The sequence below is a fragment of the Fukomys damarensis genome, unplaced genomic scaffold (genome assembly GCF_012274545.1).
Source record: "Fukomys damarensis isolate Sample0158 unplaced genomic scaffold, DMR_v1.0_HiC HiC_scaffold_16, whole genome shotgun sequence".
NCBI classification, from domain to species: domain Eukaryota; kingdom Metazoa; phylum Chordata; class Mammalia; order Rodentia; family Bathyergidae; genus Fukomys; species Fukomys damarensis.
Genome location: NW_022900928.1, coordinates 64,666,846 through 64,674,938, shown reverse-complemented (window position 1 = coordinate 64,674,938; position 8,093 = coordinate 64,666,846).

Sequence of the window (8,093 nt, the reverse complement as noted above, 5' to 3'; positions counted from 1 at the left end):
AAAAAAAAAAAAAAAAAAAAAAAAAGGCAAACTTTTTATCCAGTTGCTGGAGTGAGCTAGGTCTCTGTGTGGTATTTGAAAGATTTTTTTTCCTTGTGTAAGACATGTATCAGAGGTCAGTTTGTCCTCTGGGGGCACACTGGCTTTAATGGTGCATCTGGTCTTCAAGGTTTGTCTGAAGAGTTGGAGGTTTGATTCATTGTCAAAAGAGAGAAAGGCTGGCATACTTTCAGCAGGTTACAGGTTATGGGTTGTGACTTGAGAGTTCATCTGTCCTCTGTCTCTGTGGTAGTGGTCCCCGTCTGTTCCCTTCCTTCACTACCCAGCTTCTTCTTCTAGAAATGGGACTAAGGAGGTGGTTTTAGGGAGGAAATGAGGTGAGGAGGGAGGGCCTTTCACTATCTGACATGGAGGAAGAACTCAGGGTTGTGTTGAGTTCAGAAGCATGTGACCGGACAGAAGAGAACTCACAGGAGGATTTCTGAGGCATGCTGGAGGGAACTGGACCCCTCAGGAAGAGCACATGCTGTCTCCTAACACAGGCTGGAATGTGAAAAGACAGGGAAATCAGACTTGCTCCGTGTGGCTCCAACAGGGACAACAGGGTCCTTAAGGGGGATGATGGATGTTGGCTGATGAGAAGCCAGAATTCTCTAATCACCAGTGTTAGGCAAAGGAAATAGCAACCTTGCCCACAGGTGGCATTTATACCAGATTTCCCTCCCTGAGCAGCAGAGCCAGCTCTCCATCCCTCCTGGAGAGGGCACGCACGAAGAGTTGGGTAGCTAAACGGGGGTCAGAGGTGTTCGCTGTGTGTATTTCATGATTGAATCCTGATTTATGCTTGGCTTAGATCCTCACCAACCTTTCTTGTGTGGGAGGGGCACAGCGTGTGGGAGGGTGGCATGGCCATTGAGGTGGGAGGGGACAGAGTTAATGCCTGTGAAGGAAGAATTCTATTTCTTTACCTATCGCTACCAAAGTGGTCTTGGAACCACAGTGGCTCCAAGAAACGGACAAAAAGTGACTTTGTAATTGAGAAGACTTGGATTTCCTTCTGGCTCTTTTAACACATGTCCATCTGCAAGTCACTTAATGTCCCTGAGCCCCAGTTTCTCCATGTGGAAAGCAGGGAGTCAATGTCTTTCCTGTACAGTTCCAGGAAGAGAAACGTAGCCCATGACTGCTGGGAACAGCGTCCTCCCGGCTTTACCCTCCCCGCCCTGAGGCTTCAGAGCTGCAGCAGGCGCACCCTCTCCTGGACCGGTCTAAGCACTGGCTCACATCGCATTGCCTATGCTATTTCCACAAGGCGGCCGCCGGGCGGGGCCACGGGGCTAGATCGCACCATCTGCTTGTGCAGAAACGGAGAGCAGGTGTCGGGTGTGTGGCGCAGGTAATTGTTGATGGCTTCGCCAGCTCTCCTTGCATATGGTCTCGGAGCTAGGAAGTCCCCAGCACGTGCAGGCATCGGAGCCCGCGGTGCGTGGTTCTGTGTCTTGACTGGCGCCTTTCCTGTGCCTTCAGCCTACTCCCTGGCTCGCAAGGCTAAGCGAGGGAGGTCAGGGCATTATCGGATTCGTTTTACCAGCGTAGAAATCGAGAACCGGAGAGGTTATATCTCCGGCCTAAGGTCCTGGCACATCAATAGTTGGCCTGAACTAGCCCTTGGGGTCACCCGACTCTTAATTTCATTTTGCTCGCATGGCCCCGCTGTGCCATTTGTTCTGGAAACATTTATGGAGAGCCTGTGTGGGTCAGGCCCCAGCTAGATGTAGGGAGTTAGACCAGGGCTCTGGCTCTGTTCCTGCAAGGGCGCAATCTTAACTCTCCTGTTTGGCCCGAGGTTCCTGGGCTACCTAAGACGCTGTCCTGATGTTTACATATCTGGCCAATCTCTGGGGCCAAACTTCTTGGCTTGTGGTGCAAGGGCTTTCAAACCTGGCCTCAGTCTACGTTCCTGGCTCCATCTCTTCCTGCTCCTCCCTGCTCCCACCCTCAAATGCACAGCTGACCCGCCCTTCTGGTCTGCCCAGGGCCCCCAAACTCAGTACCCTTTTCCAGCCTTGAAATTGGCTAGACTAAGTCTACTTAGACTTTTAGGCCTTGCTCAAATGTGGCTTCCACCTTGAAAGTTTTTTTTTTTTTTTTTCATTGAAAGTTTTTTTTTTTTTTTCCAAATCAACCAATGAATTCCTCTCCATCAATGAATGACTCCTTTCCTGGTCTTCAGGGCTCTCTGTGTGTGGATCCTGGGCAGGTGGTACTCAGTTGCAATGCTGCTCCCCAGGACTTCCTCTCTGGGTTGTGGCTTTTCAGAGCATGGACACTAATCTGTGACCTGCCCTTCCCCTAACATGTGGAAGCATGCAGGAGACGCTCAAATGAGGTGGCCTATATGAAATCATTTTGTCAAGTATTTCACAATGCTAATACTGCTAAAACTGAAAAGTGGGTAATAAATTATACCCTAGGGGATAAAGGATGTTCATCTCAACAACCTCCTAATTTTAAATTCTAGATTATTTTCATTATTAACGTGAAAGTACAAAAATAACAGTGGCTGACATGTGTTGACCTTTTGCATCCAGAAAGTATTAACTCTCATTAATATTATAACCGGCCTGGAGACACATGTGCATACTACATTCATCTTTCAATTTCTGTCATTAATTAACAAGTTACAATTAGGACAATATTGAAACAACGTCATTAATCTTCAAATGTACTTCAAGAGATTCCCAATGAAATGAATGAAATGTCTCCCCAAAGTGCTTGGTGACCTTTAGTTCTCTATTTCCTCCGTGGAGGGAGCCTGTAGCAGTCAGGTGTCCTCATCAGGTCAGGAGCTGACCTGAGGCCTAGCTAGATATGTCATGCTCTGTGCTTTGGCCCCTTCTGCCAGAGTGGGAAGCAGCGGGCTGCTTGTCCTTGTATTGCGGGACAGTGGACAGTGGACATACAGGAGTATGCCTGGGGAGTGTGGGACAGCACTGGACGTCTTAAAGAGGAGTGCGTGGCTGTATGTGGCTGTGTGAATCTATCATCAGAATTTTAAATATCAAGTCCAAATGACATGACAAGGACTACTGGACTTTTGTCCTTTTAGCATTTATGGAGGACATGAAAAAGAACTCTAAGTATGCAGGCAGAGAAAGTTAAAGGCCTACTTCCTTGGTGGGCATGGCCCATAGGCGACAAGCCAGGAAAGTTGTTGCTGGATTTGTGATTGGGCCGTAGCACTGAGTGGAACAACCATCTGGCTCCTGAGCTGTTTCTGCAAGCTTGGGCTCTTCAGCTTCGAGGAGTAGCATTCAGAGGCTGTGTTCTGCATCTGTTCGTATGTGTCTGGGGGTGTCCTGGGGAGTCACAGGTGACGATGAGATGCACTTCTCTGGTAAACACAGATTTGTGTGTGGATAAGGTTAGCCTCTCATGTGCACCACCTGTGTAGTGTCTCTGTGTGTGGGTGTGTCTAAAAGAGCGTGTGCATTTGGCGAATGTAGAGTTTTCTGGGTGTAAACCTTATACATTGAGTGTGAATGAGCATTTATTTGCAGGGATTTGTATTTCTGTATGTGAAAATAGGTCTAGATATAAATCTGGGGTGTGTCTGGTGTGAACGAATGCATGTTCACAACCAAGTGTGGAAGGGCATTGTTCAATATGTGCCTCTGTCATGGTGGGTGCATGAAAGAGGTAACAGGTGAGTGGGTAAGATGTGCAGCCAGGTCCAGTGGACTTTGCATGCCCAGCTCTTGTGGCTGTTCCTGGCTTGGCTGTTGCCACAGGTCCCTGGTGGTCTGCCTTGCTCATCCACAGAGAGATCAACACCCTTCAAACCAGCTGCCTTGTTGGCTGCAGCTCACTCGGTTGGCCTCCCGATGCCTGCAGTTGCCATGGAAACCAAAGTAGGTCTGCTTCTGTCTGCCACCATCCCTGGGCTAGGGCAGCTGTGGGCCAAAGCCACCGTGGTGAGGGCTGTCCAGAGGGAAGAGAGGAGGGGGAGGAGCCTGGGGGACCTTTCTGAGCCTGTTTCTTCTCACACCCTCCGGAGCCCTCTTTTTTGCCTCCAGACATGAGGGTGGATCCCAGATGTCGGACTACTGGGACTGAAACAGCTCTGTCAGAAAGGGTTTGAGCAGTTGGCTTTTTCACACACATGCACAATCCCTTTCTGAAAAAAAAATTCAAGACATATGCTAATTCTACATTATTGCACATGCCATTTGTACACTATTAATTCAGTACCTAAAGTATAGTGGCTTTTAGAAGCAAGCTGGTGATATCTAGTAGGAGGACTCTGCATGTTTTTCTGGCCTGGTTTTCTAATAGGCGTCTGCTCAGAGTTCACGGCACTGGAAAAACTTGAATATCACAGTGTTACGCATTGAGAAGATCATAGATCCTCTTTAGTTCTGAAAAACAGAGCAAAAAGCACAAACCTAGCTGTGTAAGCAAAGGGCGGTGCATTGTTAGGGAGACACATGAAAGCGGCACAAACAGAAAGCAAAGCAAGAGAATGATTAACACAAAAGTGTGGATAGTGGTGAGTTCGGGAAATAGTGTGGGGGAGGATGTTACAGCTGTGAGTGTGTGTGGGGGGGTGACAGAGGAAGATTTCAAGGCACAGGTAGATAACATTTGATGGTTGGGATACAAGTGACTGTTGTTCATAGATATACATTCTTCTGTGCTTGCAGTACATATGACAATTAATAAAATCACTGACCCTGAGCTTGTGGCCTTTGGCTTGATTCATGTGGTAACAGGTGGTATGGGGTCAGGGAGAGAAGATAGGGCAGGGCTCATATTTTAATGGGTTTTGGAGCTGCCTCTACCACTGCCAGGCTGTGTGACCTTGGGGAAGCTATGTAGCCTCTCCCAGATGTACTTTCCTTCTCTGTAACATGACAGCACATTGGATTTCTTGATTCAATGACATACAAATTTTGAGCTGTCTATGCTAGCCACTGTGCTAGGAAAAGTTATGTATATACAATCCTGAAATATATGGGCTTATCACATGGTAGCTGTGCTACGGAAGGGGATGTGGGTGCTGTGAGACAGACTTCCGGCAGGGACAAAGGGAGAGGTCAGGTTTGATTAGATCTTAGAAGATAGGCCAGACTTTCCCTGGCAAGACTGGGAAGCAGGAAGTGATAGATGTTCAGGTGCTCATGTTCATAGCAGCACAATTTGTGATAGCTAAAACTTGGAAGTAGCCCAATTGCCTATCAACAGGAGACTGGATTAAAAAAATGAGTTTTTTAATAAAATGGAGTGCTTCTCAGCCATAAAGAATGAAAAACTAGAGTCATTTATAGCTAGGTGGATACACATTGAGGTGATACTATTAAGTGAAGTAAACAGGACACGTGTAAATACCGAATTGTTTCTCTAGTGTGAGAAACTGAAAGTGTAAATAAGGACTAAAAGGTATAATAGATAATGTGAAATAGGAAGAAAAAGTACAAAGGGGAAGGGGAAGTAGACAGGGTAGGGGAAAAGAAAAAGGGGAACGGGATTAATATGAGAAGAAGATAAAATGGAAACAAAGTCTTTGTAGATAGGGAGGGGGGTGGAGGTGTTCAAGGGAGGGCAGGGGAATGGGGAAAAAATAAGGCCCAAGATGGATTATGTAAAAGTATAAATTTCCAATGATGGTTGTTATTATATTGTATACCTTAAATGTACCAATAAAATTAATTTTAAAAAAGAAAGAAGAAAATAGACGTGCATGTGCTATGTTGGTAAGGGCTGGGAGGTCTGGAGGACCCGAGGATAGGTATGGTTTAATTATCAGGAAGGTTTCTTTCAATGTTAAAAGAGAAACTTCCCCAGACTGGCCAAGGAGGAGACAGCTGGCTCAGCTGGGGGAGGAGTGGGGAGAGGAGGAGGAAAGTTTCTTGGGTGCCGTTGCCAGTCCCCTTTCCCAGATGCAGCTTGGATCTCTGGACCTTGATGCTCAAGACCTTGGGCTCCTTCTGGTAACTTCGGCTCCCCCAACCCTCTGGCCTCTCCTCTGGCCAAACCTTTGGGAAAGACCACCCTGTGGCCCCAGGCTGCATAAGATCTCTGCTGTCATACCTCACAGATCAAACAGGTCCAAAGCAAACCAACTCTAGGGGTATGTGGAAGCAGCTTTCTCGAAATTTCCCTGGGATAGGACACGCCTGGCCAGGATTTCTTGAGTGCTGTTAGGATATTACTTAACATGACAAGGCCTCACCTCATCCTGCTCTACTCCTAGCACCCATGCTGACCTGACTGTCACTTTAGCCACATGGTGAGGGAAGAAATCCTTGACCAGGGACCTGCAAAGCTGGGTCCCCACTCTGGCTCCATTTCTTAGGCAGGACGGTAAGTCTCTAACTTTCTTTGATAGTTCTTAGTTACTCTTGTTTCTAAAGTGGGGGTGGAGCAGTAATCACCTAGGAACTTTCCAGGCAGAATCATTTTCCCCTTCCAGGTAGAAGAATTTGTTGTCTGACTCTCGCCTGCTGGGCACTTTTGTCAGGAAACCATACTGCTTTGCTTGGTGGGGAGGGTGTTTCTCACTGTTAAAGTGTGGAAAGTATTTTTGTTGTTGCAGGAGTATAGCATTAGGGCTCCAAAATGCCTCCTTCCTGGGGGATCCCTGAGTGATCACTCATCCAAGAGTCCCCCAGGAAGCAAGGTAACCTGTACTTGATTATTCTCAGAATGTAGGACCTGCCTAAAGGGCAGGTCAGCTTTGCAAGAAAGCTGGGAATGACAGGCCACCTGAGGTGGGGGCCAGGAAAACCCAAGGAGAGAGATTCTCTAGATTATTGGATGCACAGAATCCATTATTAGAAATGGAAGGGCTTAATCAGTACTACAGAACCCAGGAAAAGGTCTACCCCAAGGACCATACCAACTCCCAGGAAAAGACCTGATGCCCACCATTCATACATCCACTGAACACATAGTCACTGCTCAGCACTTACTGAATGAACACCTTTGGGGCAAATTAAATTTAATGTCACTGATATTTTTGGATATGGTGATTCATGAAGACCTTAGGAGGCAGCCAGGTGGGTGTCAGAGGTTCACCATCTCTCTTAGTGGTAGAGAGAACATGGGTTTTGGAAACAGACAATTAAGGGCCTGGGTCCTGGTCTTGTATTTGAAATGTTAGTACCTGTGTGCAGCACCATGAGGATCCAGTGAGATTACCCATACAGGGTGTTTAGCATGACCTACCATTAGCAGCAAGAATGGCAGCAAGAGCTGGTATGTTGGTGTGGCTGGCAGGGTTGGGGGGATATAGTGCAGAATAGAGGGGTGGAGAGGCGATTCTGGACGGGAGGGGATTCATAGTGTGGCTTGTTGCTGAGGGCAGCAGGGAGTCTTGTGTGGCTTTTCATCTGGTCACTGCTGTGTAGAGCTGAAAGTGAGAAAGATAAGCTTCCAGGAAGGGGAGAGCACCAGGCAGGACAGTCATTTGACCCATTCATCCCTTTGTCCATTTGTTCATTCAACAATGATCTACGTAGTATCTACTATGTGCCAGATACAATTCTAGTCACCAGGGATGCAGCAGTAGACAAAAGTCAAAACAGTTGTCTCCAGGGAATGTGTTCTAGTGAAATCTGGTGGGCTAATATATCATACAATGAACCTGTTTGGGGCACTTGTCCATCTCATGATTTTGTATTTATCTGCTCTTTGTTTTTGAATAAAAGTCACTCAGAGAATGTTCTAATCTTGCTTAGGAAGACTATGAGAAAAAGGAACAATCTATTCACATTGAGATCATCAGAGATGGGAGTCTGGGGGAGGGTCACATCACGAGACTAGGGCCAGTGGTATTTGCAGAGGCAGCCCCAGCAGGACTGGGCTAGGAACTGGGAAAGAGGGGGTTTCTGAGTTTGATGTCAGTGGGAAATTCAGGCCAGGAATTTAGCATAGCAAGGAATCCCTTCCCTCCCAGGACTATCTTCTACCCATCTGGGAGCCTGAGTTTCATGGCCAGTGTGTCTGTGGCTTGGCTGACTCCAAATTTTGCTTAGTTCTTAGTTTTTTGTTTTTTTTTTTGTTTTTTTCAGTACCAGGGATTGAACTCAGCA